This window comes from Oncorhynchus mykiss, chromosome 24 (genome assembly GCF_013265735.2).
Source record: "Oncorhynchus mykiss isolate Arlee chromosome 24, USDA_OmykA_1.1, whole genome shotgun sequence".
Taxonomy (NCBI): Eukaryota; Metazoa; Chordata; class Actinopteri; order Salmoniformes; family Salmonidae; genus Oncorhynchus; species Oncorhynchus mykiss.
In genome coordinates this window covers 28,738,482-28,756,765 of record NC_048588.1, presented here as the reverse complement: position 1 = coordinate 28,756,765, position 18,284 = coordinate 28,738,482, and the positions used below count along the sequence as shown (strand labels likewise).

At 44.4% G+C, this 18,284-nt stretch overlaps 1 protein-coding gene across 2 annotated transcripts in view; it reads right to left on the bottom strand.

The window, feature by feature from the left end:
• Window positions 1-18,284, bottom strand: part of LOC110503149 (phosphatidylinositol 4,5-bisphosphate 3-kinase catalytic subunit beta isoform) — an 89,764-nt gene that overhangs the window by 58,983 nt on the left and 12,497 nt on the right. The window contains exon 2 of one of the 2 annotated variants that reach the window (XM_036961154.1): window positions 12,306-12,379. The exons of the other annotated variant lie outside the window; for it this stretch is intronic. The gene's annotated coding sequence lies outside the window, so the exon portion shown is untranslated. The remainder of the gene's footprint in view (window positions 1-12,305; window positions 12,380-18,284) is intronic. 2 annotated transcript variants of the gene reach the window in all.

Genomic DNA, 18,284 nt, shown 5'->3' with positions numbered 1-18,284 from the left:
ACACCGGTGCCACCGCACATTGACTCTGCACTGCTACCCCCCCTGTATACAGCCCCGCTATTGTTATTTACTGTTGCTCTTTAATTATTTGTTATTCTTATTTTACTTTTTATTATTTTTCCCTTCTAGGTATTTTCTTAAAACTGCATTGTTGGTTAAGGGCGTGCAATTAAGCATTTCACTAAGGTCTACTACACCTGCTGTATTTGTCGTAGATGTCGACCGATTATGATTTTTCAACGCCGATACCGATAATTGGAGGACCAAAAAAGCAGATACTGATTAATCAGACGATTAAAAATGTATTTGTAATAATGACAATTACAACAACTGAATGAACACTTATTTTAACTTAATATAATACATCAATAAAATAATTTAGCCTCAAATAAATAAACATGTTCAATTTGGTTTAAATAATGCAAAAACAAAGTGTTGGTGAAGAAAGTAAAAGTGCAATATGTGCTATGTAAGAAAGCTAACGTTTAAGTTTCTTGCTCAGAACATGAGAACATATGAAAGCTGGTGGTTCCTTTTAACTTGAGTCTTTAATATTCCCAGGTAAGACGTTTTAGGTTGTAGTTATTATAGGAATTATAGGACTATTTCCCTCTATACCATTTGCATTTCATTAACCTTTGACTATTGGATGTTCTTATAGGCACTTTAGTATTGCCAGTGTAACAGTATAGCTTCCGTCCCTCTCCTTGCTCCTCCCTGGGCTCGACCCAGGAACACAACGACAACAGCCACCCTCGAAGCAGCTTTACCCATGCAGAGCAAGGGAAACAACCACCCCAAGGCTCAGAGCGAGTGACGTTTGAAACGCTATTAGCGCGAGCTAACTAGCCAGCCATTTCACTTCGGTTACACCAGCCTAATCTCGGGAGTTGATAGGCTTGAAGTCATAAACAGCACAATGCTTGACGCACAACGAAGAGCTGCCGGAAAAACGCGCGAAAGTGCTGTTTGAATGAATGTTTACGCGCCTTCTTCTGCCTACCACCACTCAGTCAGATACTTAGATACTTGTATGCTCAGTCAGATTATATGCAACGCAGGACACGCTAGATAATATCAAGTAATATCCTCAACCATGTGTAGTTAACTTGTGATTATGATTGATTGTTTTTTATAAGATAAGTTTAATGCTAGCTAGCAACTTAGCTTGGCTTACTGCATTCGCGTAACAGGCAGTCTCCTTGTGGAGTGCAATGAGAGAGAAACAGGTCATTATTGTGTTGGACTAGTTAACTGTAAGGTTGCAAGATTGGATCCCCCGAGCTGACAAGGTGAAAATCTGTCGTTCTGCCCATCGTTCCTATGCCGTCATTGAAAATAAGAATGCGTTCTTAACTGACTTGCCTAGTTAAATAAAGATTAAAAAGGTATAAAACCTTTTTTTTTTTAATAAGTAAAAAGTCGGCGCCCAAAAATACCGATTTCCGATTGTTATGAAAACTTGAAATCGGTCCTAATTCATCGGCCAACCTCTAATTCGGCGCATGTGACAAGTAACATTTGATATGATTTGATCACACAGCACTGGGACCCACACCGGACTAGTGTAATGTGTGTACTCTGTGTGGTTTATTTTGGCATGAAGCTGTTGGACTCATCTTCTCCTGCTGCCACGCAAACACACTCACACCCAAGTAGATTAGATTAGAATAGATAGATTAGAATAGATAGATTAGGATAGATAGATTAGGATAGATAGATATCTATCTATCTATATCTATATCTATATCTATATATAGCAAACACTGGCTACACATACTGCATGTATTTTGTGGGCAGTGTGCACATAGCCGGTCTTCTCTTGAGAGCCAGGTCTGCCTACGGCAGCCTCTCAATAGCAAGGCTATGCTCACTGAGACTGTACATAGTCTGTCCCTATTTCCCACGTTTTAGGCCACGCCCCATTCCCTGACTGTCAAATGAGCATCAAGCAGACGCCCACTGACTAAGTGGCTGCTATGACCCTTCCGTTTCGTTGTGATCGCGGTTGAGTCTTCACAGCAGCGCGTCGAGGGTTGAAACAGGTTCAGCTCTGTCTTCTGACAATCAGCTCATTTACCAAAAACGAACATTGAGGAAGTACCCCTCTATGAGCAAATGTGGAAACTATGACGACAAAAGAGGAAATATGATGAGCGATAGAGCCATGAGGAGGCTCAAGACAAGGGCTGCATGGTGATAGTTCCTCAATAGTCTCCCCTCCTTAAATCATATTCACTCATCTAGAAAATAAAGGTAAGTGAAAGAAATATGACGGTTGCCTCAAGGTGATTAAGCACCTATGTCCAAAAGTTTATCTATTTGTCCTTCCCATTTTACCAGGAGAAATCGAGGAGAAACAGAGACTGATAGCCTACTATTCTTAGGTAGAAATAGGTAAGGCAGGAACAGGGAAGTTGAGCTATCCTCTTTCAAAGCAAGACTGATGAAGAGGTATTCTAATGTCACTGTCAAAGCACAATGCTAGGAGTGTCTTCAAACCAGTCGCTGGCTCCAGACTAGCTATAAAGAAGTCCCAAACTGTCCCTGCTCCCGATAATGCTCAGACAGAGAACACCGGGAACAAACGTATAAAAATAACACCAAGCTGTCTTGAATGTAACACAATGCACACACACACACTCTCCCTCTTCCTGTATGCGTGTCTCAAACAAAGGCACGAACAGGCTCCAGGTGACTATTGCCAGGGACACTGTGCTCTAGTAAGCAATACTTTAGTGTCCTTCCGATAGTCTGTCTGTCGGTCTCTCTCCGTCTCAGTCTGTCTTGTCCTTCCCTGCAGGTTTTAACTTTGCAACTCTGTCAGTCAGTCTGAGCTCTTTTACATTAAAACCAAACTGCACGGTTGCTGTACATACATTGAATGAGAGTACAATAACATATATCAACAATAATATGGAAACCTACCCCTATACTGTACACAGAGCATTCTGAAACTATTTAGACCCCTTGACTTTATCCACGTTACAGACTTATTCTAAAATGGATGAAATAGCTTTTTTCCCCCCTCTATCTGCACACACACGCCATAATGACAAAGCAAAAACTGGCTTTTGGAAATGATTGCAAAAAAACTAAACAAATGAAATACCACTTTTATATAATTATTCCGACCCTTTACTCAGTGCTTTGTTGAAGCACCTTTGGCAACAATTACAGCATCAAGTCTTTTTTGTTTATTTTAACTAGGAAAGTCAGTTTAGAACAAATTATTATTTACAATGACGACCAACACCGGCCAAACCCTAACCAGCACGACGCTGCGCCAATTGTGCGCTGCACTATGGGACTCCTGATCACAGCCGGTTGTGATACAGCCCGGGATCGAACCAGGGTCTGTATTGACACCTCTTAGACCACTGTGCCACTTGGGTATGACGCTACAAGCTTGGCACACCTGTATTTGGGGAATTTCTCCCATTCTTCTCTACAGATCCTCTCAAGCGCTGTCAGTTAAGATGGGGAATGTCACTGTACAGCTATTTTCAGCTCTCTCCAGAGATGTTCGATCAGGTTCAAGTCCGGGCTCTGGCTGGGCCATTCAAGGATATTCAAAGACTTGTCCCGAAGCCACTCCTGCATTGTTTGGCTGTGTGCTTAGGGTCATTGTCCTGTTGCAGATTTTTTGGGGTACCCTTCCCCATATGCGCCCTCGACACAATCCTGTCACGGAACTCTACGGACAATTCCTTCGACCTCATGGCTTTGTTTTTGCTCTGACACGCACTGTCAACTGTGGGACCTTCAATAGACAGGTGTGTACCTTTCCAAAGCATGTCCAATCAATTTAAATTTACCACAGGTGAACTCCAATCAAGTTGTAGAAACTTCTCAAGGATGATCAATGGAAACAGTATGCACTGGAGCACAATTTCGATAGCAAAGGGTCTGAATACTTATGTAATTTCTGTTTTAGTTTTAAATAAATTTGCCACAATTTCTAAAAACATGTTTTCACTCTGTCCTGATAGGGTATTGTGTGCAGATTGATGAGGAAAACAAATAATGTAATCCATTTTAGGATAAAGCTGTAATGTAGAAAATGTGGAAAAGGTCAAGGAGTCTGAATACTTTGAATGCACTGTGTATAAACTCAGCAAAAAAAGAATGTCACTTTTCAGGACCCTGTCTTTCAAAGACAATTCGTAAAAATCCTAATAACGTCACACATCTTCATTGTAAAGGATTTAAACACTGTTTCCCATGCTTGTCAATGAACCCTAAACAAATCAAATGTATTTATAAAGCCCTTCTTACATCAGCTGATATCTCAAAGGTCTGTACAGAAACCCAGCCTAAAACCCCCAAAAGCAAGCAATGCAGGTGTAGAAGCACAATGAATGAACATGCACCTGTGGAATGGTCGTTAAGTCACTAACAACTTACAGACGGTAGGCAATTAAGGTCACAGTTATGAAAACCTAGGAGACGAAAGAGGCCTTTCTACTGACTCTGAAAAACACCAAAAGAAAGATGCCCATCTGCGTGAACATGCCTTAGGCATGCTGCAAGGAGGCATGAGGACTGCAGATGTGGCCAGGGCAATAAATTGCAATGTCTGTACCGTGAGACGCCCAAGACAGCGCTAAAGGGAGACAGGACGGACAGCTGATCATCCTCAGTGGCAGACCACATGTAAAAACACCAGCACAGGATCGGTACATCTGAACATCACACCTGCGGGACAGCTACAGGATGACAACAAAAACTGCCTGAGTTACACCAGGAACGCACAATCCCTCCATCAGCACTCAGACTGTCTGCAATAGGCTGAGAGAGGCTGGACTGAGGGCACAAATCCACCGTCGCTGAACCAGACAGGACTGTCAAAAAGTACTCTTCACTGACGAGTCGCGGTTTTGTCTCACCAGGGGTGGTCGGATTCCCGTTTATCGTCGAAGGAATGAGCGTTACACCGAGGCCTGTACTCTGGAGCGGGATAAATTTGGAGGTGGAGGGTCCATCATGGTCTGGGGCGGTGTGTCACAGCATCATCGGACTGAGCTTGTTAATGCAGGCAATCTCGGGGAAGACATCCTCCTCCCTCGTGTGGTACCCTTCCTGCAGGCTCATCCTGACCCCCCAGCATGACAATGCCACCAGCCATACTGCTTGTTCTGTGTGTGATTTCCTGCAAGACAGGAATGTCAGTGTTCTGCCATGGCCAGCGAAGAGCCCAGATCTCAATCCCATTGAGCACGTCTGGGACCTGTTGGATCAGAGGGTGAGGGCTAGGGCCATTTCGCCCCAGAAATGTCCGGGAACTTGCAGGTACCTTGGAGGAAGAGTGGGGTAACATCTCGCAGCAAGAACTGGCAAATCTGGTGCAGTACTTAATGCAGCTGGTGGCCACACCAGATACTGACTTACTTTTAATTTGGACCCCCCCCCCCCCCTTTGTTCAAGGACACATGATTCCATTTATGTTAGTCACATGTCTGTGGAACATGTTCAGTTTGTCTCAATTGTTGAATCTTGTTATGTTCATACAAATATTTACACATGTTAAGTTTGCTGAAAACAAAACGCAAGTGACAGTGAGAGGACATTTCTTTTTTTACTGAAATAGATCTACCATAGTCCTTTATAAATACTGGCTAGTCTCACATGCAGTGCAATAACCTTATGGGTAGTGGCCACACTGTGGTGACGTGGTAATAATACCACCAAAACAATAAGAATAGGCACCACAGACAGGTTTCCTAGGATTGTATGTGGAAGGGTTCATGGTAGCACACCACATTTCACCCAAAAGGCATACCAGTGAAAAGAATCCAACTATAAATCAAAACACAAAAAAAATTATTTATTAAGAGAAAAACCAAGTTTGAACTCCAAATCCGGGAATGGCCAGTGCCATGCCATTCCACTTTAGCGCTTAGACAGTCAAAAAAGGTTTGTTCCACCGTCGTAACCATTTCTTGTGCTCTAGGGTGATGGCCAAGGTAGGAAGACGGGAAGAGCGACAGGACCAAAGAGACAGGCTGAACCAGAGATAATAGAATCAGGGTCTTTTTCCACATTATTCTGAGTGGCAACAGATGAACAGAGCTCAGCTGAAGAGAGTAGGTTGAGAGAGGGAGTAGGTTGAGAGAGGGAGTGTGAAAGAAGGAAGAGGAGCAACAGAATGATAAAGGGAGAGAAAAGCGGGGTTGACAACATCCGCTCCTCATTCACTCAGCCTACGGAGACCACTGGTTCCACTCAGCCTACGGAGACCACTGGTTCCACTCAGCCTACGGAGACCACTGGTTCCACTCAGCCTACGGAGACCACTGGTTCCACTCAGCCTACGGAGACCACTGGTTCCACTCAGCCTACGGAGACCACTGGTTCCACTCAGCCTACGGAGACCACTGGTTCCACTCAGCCTACGGAGACCACTGGTTCCACTCAGCCTACGGAGACCACTGGTTCCACTCAGCCTACGGAGACCACTGGTTCCACTCAGCCTACGCTTTGACCTCTTTCTCCCCTCTCTCTCTAGATGAAAACCTGCGACTAGTCAGGCTGTCTGACCTGCCTGCTCGACTCAATCCCCTCCTCCCTTCTTCAGACCATCTCTGGAGACCTCCACACTTCCCTCATCCCTGACCACTGGCTACGTTCTCAGGACTTCAAAATGGCCACACTCGACCCCTCTGACATCAAACTACCGACCAGTATCCCTTTTTCCTTTCAAAAACTTGTGTGCCGTCGCTGACCGACTCTTGCTATTTCTCTCAGAACAATCTTCTTGACCCTAACCAGTGAGGCTTCCTCTGTGTTACAGAGGGTCTCCACAATGCCAAAGGCTGACTCTCTTTCCTCTGTTCTCATCCACTGCATTCGGCACAGTTAACCATCAGGTCCTCCTCTCCACCCTCTCAAGGCTGGGCCTCCCAGGATAATTTTATTTTTATTTCACCTTTATTTAACCAGGTAGCCTAGTTGAGAACAAGTTCTCATTTGCAACACCAACCTGGCCAAGATAAAGCAAAGCAGTTTGACACATACAACAACACAGAGTTACACATGGAATAAACAAAACATACAATCAATAAAAGGTAGGAAAATATACAGCATGTGTAAATGAGGTAGGATAAGGGAGGTAAGGCAATAAATAGGCCATGGTGGAAAAGTATTTACAATATAAGCAATTAAACACTGAAATGGTAGGATGTGAAGAAGATGAATGTGCAAGTTGAGATAGTGGGGTGCAAAGGAGCAAGATAAATAAATAAAAAGTATGGGGATGAGGTAGATTGGATGGGCTATTTACAGATGAGATATTTACAGGTGCAGTGATCTTTGAGCTGCTCTGGCAGCTGGTGCTTAAAGCTATTGAGGGAGGTATGAGTCTCAGCTTCAGAGATTTCTGCAGTTCGTTCCAGTCATTGGCATCAGAGAACTGGAAGGAGAGGCGGCCAAAGGAAGAATTGGCGTTGGGGGTGACCAGTGAGATATACATGCTTGAGCGCATGCTACGGGTGGGTGCTGCTATTGTGACCAGAGAGCTGAGATAAGGTGGGGCTTTACCTAGCAGAGACTTGTAGATGACCTGGAGCCAGTGGATTTGGTGAGGAGTATGAAGCGAGGGCCAGCCAACGAGATGATACAGGTCGCAGTGGTGGGTAGTATATGGGGCTTTGGTGACAAAACGGATGGCACTGTGATAGACTGCATCCAATTAGATTAGTAGAGTTTTGGAGGCTATTTTGTTAATGACATTGCTGAAGTTGAGGATCGGTAGGATGGTCAGTTTTGCGAGGGTATGTTTGGCAGCATGAGTGAAGGATGCTTTTTTGCGAAATAGGAAGCCGATTCTAGATTTAATTTGGATTGTAAATGTTTAATGTGAGTCTGGAAGGAGAGTTTACAGTCAAACCAGACACCTAGGTATTTATAGTTGTCCACATATTCTAAGTCAGAACTGTCCAGAGTAGTGATGCTGGACGGGCGGGCAGGTGCGGGCAGCGACCAGTTGAAGAGCATGCATTTACTTTTACTTGCATTTAAGAGCAGTTGGAGGCCACGGAAGGAGTGTTGTATGGCATTGAAGTTCATCTGGAGGTTAGTTAACACAGTGTCCAACGAAGGGCGAGTTGTCGTCTGCATAGAGGTGGATCAAAAAATCCCCAGCAGCGAGAGCGACATAATTAATGTATACAGAGGAGAGAGTCGGCCGAGAATTGAACCCTGTGGCACCCCCATTGACACTGCCAGAGGTCCGGAAAACAGGCCCTCCAATTTGACATACTGTGGGGAGGTTTGGGCGAGTTGCTGTGGGGAGCGCAGGGCTGTTGACTAAGGGGTAGAGGTAGCCAGGTGGAAAGCATGGCCAGCTGTAGAAAAAGGCTTATTGAAATTCTCAATTATTGATTTATCGGTAGTGACAGTGTTTCCTAGCCTCAGTGCAGTGGGCATCTGGAAGGAGGTGCTCTTGTTCTCCATGGACTTTAGTGTCCCAGAACTTTTTTGGAGTTTGTACTACAGGATGCAAATTTCTGTTTGAAAAGCTAGCCTTAGCTTTCCTAACTGCCTGTGTATATTGGTTCCTAACTTCCCTGAAAAGTTGCATATCACGGGGGCTATTCGATGCTAATGCAGAACGCCACAGGATGTTTTTGTGCTGGTTAAGGGCAGACAGGTCTGGAGTGAACCAAGGGCTATATCTATTCCTAGTTCTACATTTTTTGAACGGAGCATGCTTATTTAATATGGTGAGGAAGGCACTTTTAAAGAATAACCAGGCATCCGCTACTGACGGGATGAGGTCAATGTCATTCCAGGATACCTCAGCCAAGTCGATTAGAAAGGTCTGTTCGCTGAAGTATTTTAGGGAGCGTTTGACAGTGATGAGGGGAGGTCATTTGACCGTAGACCCATTACGGATGCAGTCATTGAGGTAGTGAGATCTTCAGTGAAAACAGCAGAGGTGTATTTGGAGGGCGAGTAAGTTATGATATCTATGAGGGTGCCCGTGTTTACGGATTTGGGGTTGTACCTGGTAGGTTCATTGATCATTTGTGCGAGATTGGGGGCATCAAGCTCAGATTGTAGGATGGCCGGGGTGTTAAACATGTCCCAGTTTAGGTCACCTAGCAGCACGAGCTCTGAAGATAGATGGGGGGGAAATCAATTCACATATGGTGTCCAGGGCACAGCTGGGGGCAGAAGGTGGTCTATAGCAAGCGGAAACGGTGAAAGACTTGTTTATGGAAAGGTGGATTTTTAGAAGTAGAAGTTCGAATTGTTTTGGTACAGACCTGGATAGTAAGATAGCCTACAGAGTTCTCGCTCTGCAGTAGATTGCAACACAGAACTGCCAAAGGGGGCTATCTTGTCGGAACATGTTATAGTTCGGGATGGAAATTTCAGGGTTCTTGATGGTTTTCCTAAGCCAGGATTCAGACACGACTTAGACATCCGGGTTGGCAGAATGTGCTAAAGCAAACTTAGGGAGTAGGCTTCTAATGTTAACATGCATGAAACCAAGGCTTTTATGGTTACAGAAGTCAACAAATGAGAGCACCTGGGGAGTAGGAGTGGAGCTAGGCACTGCAGGTCCTGGATTAACCGCTACAGAGGAGGAGTAAGATAAGGGTACGGCTAAAGGCTATAAGAACTGGCCGTCTAGCACGTTCGGAACAGAGTGTAAAAGGAGCAGGTTTCTGGGCACGATAGTATAGATTCAAGGCATAATGTACAGACAAAAGGTATGGTAGGAAGAGAGTACATTGGAGGTAAACCTAGGTATCTTCACATGGTCTTTCCTATCATTGCTATGTGGATGACACTCAACTACTTTTCTTCTGACACCCAGGTTGCGACACACATCTGTGTGCCTGGCAGAGATCTCAGCTTGGATATCGGCAAATCACCTCAAGCTCAACAAGATGGATCTGCGCTTCCTCTTGGGGAAGGCGAACCCACTCCAAGACCTCTCCATCATGGTTGACAACTCCATGGTGTCCCCCTCCCAGAGTACAAAGAACATTGGCGTGACCCTGAACACCCTGTCGTTCTCTGCAGACATCAAAGCAGTGACCCACTCCTGTAGGTTCATGCTCTACAACATCCGTAGAGTACAACCTTACCTCACACAGGAAGTGGTGCAGGTCCTTATCCACGCACATGTCCTCTCCCATCTGGACTACTGCAACTTGCTGTTGGCTGGGCTCCCCGCTTGTGCCATTGAACCCCTGTAACTTACTACTAGAGCATCCACTATTAGACCATGGTACTTTCCCTACAAAGCAGCAACAGGAAATTCCCCTCCTTCCTTCAGGCTATGCTCAAATTTCTTGAACTGCATAGTTGGTTAAGGGCTTCTAAGTAAGCATTTCACAGTAAGGTCTACACCGTTTGTATTCGGCGCATGTGACAAATAAAATTTGATACCCTACAACCCAACTGGAATATTTAGTTCTGCCACCTCTCGTCTCGCTCATCCCCACAGGAGGGCAGCTCCCACTCATCCCAGTCAAAACTCTTCTCTGGCCTGGCCCCCCAATGGTAGAACATTCATCTTCTGGAAACATCTGAAACCCTACCTTTTCAACGAGCATCTTACATTATCCCACAGCCCCCTCCTTTCCACAACTAACACCCCCCCCCCCCCCCCCCCTCTAACACTAGCACTGAATTTGCTGATAGCTACTTTGAGAAAAAAATGTACTATGACTGAGACTTGTGGTTGTCCCACATAGCCATCTTAAAAATGAATTAACTAAAGTCACACTGGATAAGAGTGTCTGCTAAATTACTCAAATATAAAAAAACAAAAATGGAGAATAATGGAAAAGATACACATCCAAGAGAATAAAAACATGTTTGGCTTTACATTACATATTTCTCTCACACCAAGATCTCAGAGACAGACCATTACTTATTGAGTTCATTGGATTCAATAAATCTCGCTAGGAGCCAAGCAGAGGCACAGTGTCACCATGTACCACAGAACACTACTTTGGTATGTATACAGGCATCTATGTACACACGCACAATTATGGAGTCAGTCATAGCCCCATAGTCACAGGCTCAGTCATAGCCCCATAGTCACAGGCTGAGTCATAGCCCCATAGTCACAGGCTGAGTCATAGCCCCATAGTCACAGGCTCAGTCATAGCCCCATAGTCACAGGCTCAGTCATAGCCCCATAGTCACAGGCTCAGTCATAGCCCCATAGTCACAGGCTCAGTCATAGCCCCATAGTCACAGGCTCAGTCATAGCCCCATAGTCACAGGCTCAGTCATAGCCCCATAGTCACAGGCTCAGTCATAGCCCCATAGTCACAGGCTCAGTCATAGCTCCATAGTCACAGACTCAGTCATAGCTCCATAGTCACAGACTCAGTCATAGCTCCATAGTCACAGACTCAGTCATAGCTCCATAGTCACAGACTCAGTCATAGCTCCATAGTCACAGACTCAGTCATAGCTCCATAGTCACAGACTCAGTCATAGCTCCATAGTCACAGACTCAGTCATAGCTCCATAGTCACAGGCTCAGTCATAGCCCCATAGTCACAGGCTCAGTCATAGCCCCATAGTCACAGGCTCAGTCATAGCCCCATAGTCACAGGCTCAGTCATAGCTCCATAGTCACAGACTCAGTCATAGCTCCATAGTCACAGACTCAGTCATAGCTCCATAGTCACAGACTCAGTCATAGCTCCATAGTCACAGACTCAGTCATAGCTCCATAGTCACAGACTCAGTCATAGCTCCATAGTCACAGACTCAGTCATAGCTCCATAGTCACAGACTCAGTCATAGCTCCATAGTCACAGACTCAGTCATAGCTCCATAGTCACAGACTCAGTCATAGCCCCATGTTATTACAGAAGATTCTAGGAGAAACTATAGTTCTTCCATCCTGGTCCTGGGGATTCATAAAACAGACATCTGAACACAGGCCAGAACTAGGGATGGAGAACAGTGACTTACTAGAGCAGTGAACTAGGCCAATATTTCAGGTTGTAGTTAGACATCAAAGCGAAACTGCATGGTGGCTAGGCTACGTAGTGTTCACCTAGCAGATTTTCCCAAACTATGCGGGTGGATTTCCAACATTCTCCGCCTGTCAGGACACTACCCTACCAGATTCCAGCACACTGAGCGCAATGCATTCCAGAACACGCACGCAACCACACACATGCACAAACATTCGCAGGTGTCCTTTACAATCATTTCGCATTTTCTTTACCGCAATGTAGGTGGGAAAAGCACCTAACTTCCCAAACAATTTGGCTATGACATGTTCCCTTGGGGCTTTCCCTAAAGACACAAACAGGTCTTACCTATAGTCTCCTGGAGGCTTCTATTCCCTGTGGCTTTCCTCCATGTTGGGGGTGTCAGGGGAGGGACACTGCATCTGTGGGGCAGAAGGAACAACATCAGTGTGTGTGTGGTAGCGTGAGTGAGTTAAGAAAAAAAAAATTACAAGCAGTTTCACAGAATCTGATAGGGCATGACTACTTTGCGTGTGTGGTTTTCCCTGGAGTGTGTGTGGGATGATGCTTTGAATAATGATCTTTGACACACACACACACACACACACACATATATATATATACACATACGTATACACATACATATACAGTGGGGCAAAAAAGTATTTAGTCAGCCACCAATTGTGCAAGTTCTCCTACTTAAAAAGATGAGGCCTGTAATTTTCATCATAGGTACACTTCAACTATGACAGACAAAATGAGGGGGAAAAAAAATCCAGAAAATGACATTTGGGGTCAAAATGATCACAAGAACGGTGAGCAAAAATCCCAGAACCACACGGGGGGACCAAGTGAGGGACCAAAGTAACAAAGCCTACCATCAGTAACACTCTACACCGCCAGGGACTCAAATCCTGCAGTGCCAGACGTGTCCCCCTGCTTAAGCCAGTACATGTCCAGGCCCGTCTGAAGTTTGCTAGAGAGCATTTGGATGATCCAGAAAAAGAATGCTGAGTTGCATCCAAAGAATACCATACCTACTGTGAAGCATGGGGGTGGAAACATGTTTTGGGGATCAGGACGACTGATCCGTTAAAGGAAAGAATGAATGGGGCCATGTATCGTGAGATTGAGTGAAAACCTCCTTCCATCAGCAAGGGCATTGAAGATGAAACGTGGCTGGGTCTTTCAGCTTGACAATGATCCCAAACACACCGCCCGGGTAACGAAGGAGTGGCTTCGTAAGAAGCATTTCAAGGTCCTGGAGTGGCCTAGCCAGTCTCCAGATCTCAACCCCATAGAAAATCTTTGGAGGGAGTTGAAAGTTTGTGTTGCCCAGCAACAGCCCCAAAACATCACTGCTCTAGAGGAGATCTGCATGAAGGAATGGGCCAAAATACCAGCAACAGTGTGTGAAAAGCTTGTGAAGACTTACAGAAAACGTTTGACCTCTGTCATTGCCAACAAAGGGTATATAACAAAGTATTGAGATAAGTATTTGGTCAATAACAAAAGTTTATTTTCCACCATAATTTGCAAATAAATTCATTAAAAATCCTCCAATGTGATTTTCTGGAGAAAAAAATTCTCATTTTGTCTGTCATAGTTGAAGTGTACCTATGATGAAAATTACAGGCCTCATCTTTTTAAGTGGGATAACTTGCACAATTGGTTGCTGACTAAATACTTTTTTGCCCCACTGTATGTACGTAAATACATACATGTATATAAATAATCAGTTAAAGAGAATCGATGGGAGGTGTCAGTGTTATTTGTCACATGCGTCGTAAACAACAGGTGCAGACCAACAGTGAAAATGCTTACTTATGGATCCTTTTCCAACAAACCAGAGTAAAAAACAAACAAAACAAAGAATGACACGTAATAAATGCACAGTGAATAACTATAACATGGCTATATAGAGCGAGTAGCAGTAGCGCCGATGTGTCGGGAACACGGTAATTGAGGTAGCCATGTACATAAACATATCAACAAAAGTATGTGGATGCCCCTTCAAAATTAGAGGATTTGGTTATTTCAGCCACCCCCGTTGCCGACAGGTGTATAAAAAGAAAAAAATATATATTTTTTAAATCAAGTACACAGCCATGCAATATTCATAGACAAACATTGGCAGTATAATGGCCTTACTGAAGAGCTCAGTGACTTTCAATGTGGTACCGTCATAGGATGCAACCTTTCCAACAAGTCAGTTCGTCAAATTGCCGCCCTGCTAGAGCTGCCCCGGTCAACTGTAAATGCTGTTATTGTGAAGTCGAAACGTCTAGGAGCAAACAGCTCAGCCGCGAAGTGGTAGGCCACACAAGCTCACAGAACCGGACCGCTGAGTGCTGGGGGTGAAAAAATAAAAAAAAAATATATTTTTAAAGTGTCTGTCCTCAGTTGCAACACTCACTACCGATGTCCAAACTGCCTCTGAAAGCATTTGATTAGCTGTTTAACAGTCTTATGACTTGGGGGTAGAAGCTGTTCAGGGTCCTGTTGGTGCAAGGCCTCATGCCAAATAATTTAAGCCTCTTGAAGAGGAAGAGGCGCTGTTGTGCCCTCTTCACAACTGTGTAGGTGTTTGTGGACCAAGGGTTGGAACCAGTTCAGGGAACTGAACCGAAAACTGGAAAAATGTATTTTATTGAGGAACAGAACCCAAATCTGAAACGAAAGTTATCCATCTTCCGGGAACAGAACCTTAATTTTAAAAGCATGGAAAAGTTAATAGCGTTCCAGAAATGTTTTTCCAGTCCGACAAAAATTGTAACAAGTGCCGGCGCAAAGCCTTCCCTGTCAATCAGAAACATATTCCTGCATCTGCCAGCTGGAAATCTTTGCCAGTGGGTGTGTGGGTGTGTGGGTGTGCATAGGTTACCTGCACCTCCCCTGTGAAGCATAGGTTACTGTAGCCTACAGACGACATTACAAGTGTTCAGAAATTAGGGAGAGATGTTTAATTAGAGAAGAACAGATTCACTTTAACGTTAGTTCAGGATACTATAGTCAGGTTTCACATTAGATTTATTAACTACAAAAAGGTAAGGCGTGTTTTTAATTCTAGTGCTGCTCTGCACACAAGCTTATTAGCTAGCTAGCTGGTCCAACATCAAACCAACTCGAAGGTTCAAAGGCATTCAAAGTTCCTCCATAAAAGTCGCTCCTCCGTAGGTATAATTCTATGGGCCTAATTCAGATAATGCACGTCATAACAAGATGCCCAGGGCTTCAAGGCAAGCTTTTTCAATTCTCTCTCTCCTCACCCGCAAAATTTCAGTTACATCACACCCTACACTGACTGGCAGCACAGTGAGTGTCTTTCATTATGATTCAACGATTCTGTTACGGCAAAATACAACTTTCCTATACAGACTAAATCGCTTACCCATCTATTTCAGAAAGGAACAATAAAAACCAATACTTTGTCCCCCGTTATAACAGGTTCAGAACTTTATTTTGCTGGTGTGAAAATTGGAACCAAATTTTTTTTAAATCCGGTTTCGTTCAGAACGAAACGATTGGAAAATGATTTAGGTTCCATCCCCTGGTGTGGACCATGATAATTCCTTAGTGATGTGGACACAGAGGAACTTGAAGCTCTTGACTCGCTCCACTACAGCCCCTTTGTCTTGCTCACATTGAGGGAGAAGTTGTAGTCCTGGCACTGCCAGTTCCCTGACCTCCTCCCTATAGGCTAGCAAACTTGACGATGGTGTTGGAGTCGCCCCCATGTTGATGGCTTTGAGTGGGTCCAGTGTGTTTGGGGTGGTGTTGTACATGTGACATTCAAATTTGAAACTGATGTGAGCAATGAAGAGCCCTTTAAAACATTTCAAGGCATAGTGACAGTCATTCAGGCAGGTTACCTTGACGTTCTTGGGCACAGGGACTATGGTGGTCTGCTAGAAACAAGTTGGTATTACAGACTGGATTAGGGATAGGTTGAAAATGTCAGTGAAGACACTTTCCATCTGGCCCCGCAGCCTTGCGAATGTTGACCCGTTTAAAAAGGACTTACATCGGCTACAGAGAGCGAGACCACACGGTCGGTGAGTGTTTGAGAAGGAATGAGAGGAGAGAGAGATGTGGTTCTCTGAGTGTGAGACTGTATGTATAGCCCTTCAACCAAAGTGGCATTTCACTCCCCTTCTTTCCTCTCCAGCCAAGAGTAGACAACAGGTATTGCAAGCACTTCAACTCAGATATTTCTGCAGCTCACCCTTCCTCCTCTCCCCCATCCCCCTTACTCCTACATAAAAAACAGTGTGCAGGTGAAGTTGGATGCCCAAAAGGGCTTATATGAAAACCTCACCACAAGACGCCCCCCCCCCCAAAAAGGAAAAAGGTTGATCAATTAGTTAAACAAAGTATATTAAGTCTAAATTGTACATAATATACTCAGTACGCACATACCACAACATTACCCTGCTGTTTACATAAAGCACATGTATTACACCACCTCCGTCATTTAAAGGGTTATATACCCTCACTATGGGCAGAGGAAATGTAAACTCTGTGGTATGGTAGATAAACATATTGCAGGCACACTGGAGGAAGGCTGCAGACTTCCTGTGTTTTCCCAATGGCAAAGATGGCCAATCTCGTTAAGGAGGGCGTGACCCTGGGCAGCCCAGGAAAACATGCCAGAGTTTAGTTGTGTGTTTTTATCTGTCTGTTCACTACACAGTGACACTCAGGATGGAACACGTCAACCACCTTTAAAGGGACTGGATAAATTCACAGAAAGAGAGCGATGAAATGGTCGTAATCAAATATACTGCACGCAGTCACACACACAGTCCATTCTGAGTTTCTCCAGAATAGGGTTTGGAAATGGACAGCTAAACATGTCAAACAAACAAGCAGACACACACACACCACAAAAAACCCTACAAGCGGCAGACTCATGCTCATTCCAGGAACTGTGTGGCTGTAGCAGTACTGATACGATCTTGTAGTCTGGAGAGTCAATGTTTAACTGACTGGATGGATTCATAGGGATCTGGGCTTATCAAAGCTCTCACATCACATGACCCAATACATCCAAGAGCTGTGTGTTCCTCAGTCTGTCAGTGTCTTCTTTTATGTGTGTGTGTGTGTGTGTCTGAATGAGTATACGGTTCATTGCCATCTGTGCGTCTGTGTCAGTCTCGGCCTGTATCGCTCTACCAGGAAACCCTGATGCTAAACGCTAACCAAAACGCCAAACCCCTAGCAACACAGCCCACAAATCAAATGTTATATTTGTCACATGCTTTGTAAACAACAGTTGTAGACGAACAGTGAAATGCTTACTTATGGGACCTTCCCAACAATGCAGAGAAATATATAGAAAACAATAACAAGGAATAAATACATAATGAGTAATGATAACTTGGCTATATACACTGGTACCAGTACTGAGTCGATGTGCAGGGGAATAAGGTCATTTTGGTAGACTTGTACATATATGTAGGGGTAAAGTTACTAGGCAACAGGATAGATAGACAGTAAGAGCAACGAATGTGATGAGTCAAAATAATTAGTGCAAAAAGGGTCAATGCAGATAGTTAAATAAAATAGCTACCAGGACTAACTACACAAAACCAAAATAAAACGCAACATTATTCCCATGAGCTGAAATAAAAGATCCCAGACATTTTCCATACCCAGAAAAAGCTTATTTAACATTTGTTTACATCCCTTTTAGTGAGCATTTTTCCTTTGTCAAAATAATCCATCCCACCTGACAGGTGTGGCATATCAAAGAGCTGATTAAACAGTATGATCACTAAACAGGTGCAGTTGGTGCTGGGGACAATAAAAGGCCACTAAAATGTGCAGTTGTCACGCAACACAATGCCACAGATGTCTTCAAGTTGAGGGAACGTTCAATTGGCATGCTGACTGCAGGAATGTCCACCAGAGCTGTTGGCAGAGATTTTTATGTTAATTTCTCTACCATAAGCCACCTCCAATGTCGTTTTAGAGAATTTGCCAGTACATCCAGCCGGCTTCACAGCCGTAGACCACATGTAACCACGCCAGCCCAGGACCTCCACATCCAGCTTCTTCACCTGCGAGATCGTCTGAGACCAGCCACCCGGACGACTGATGAAACTGTGGTTTTGCACAACCGAATAATTTCTGCCCAAGCTGTCAGAAACCGTCTCAGGGAAGCTCATCTGCGTGCTCGTCGTCCTCTCCAAGGTCTTGACCAGACTGTAGTTCGGCGTCGTAACCGATTTCAGTGGGCAAATGCACACTGGCATACGGGAGAAGTGTGCTCTTCACGGATGAATCCCGGTTTCAACTGTACTGGGCAGATGGCAGGCAACGTGT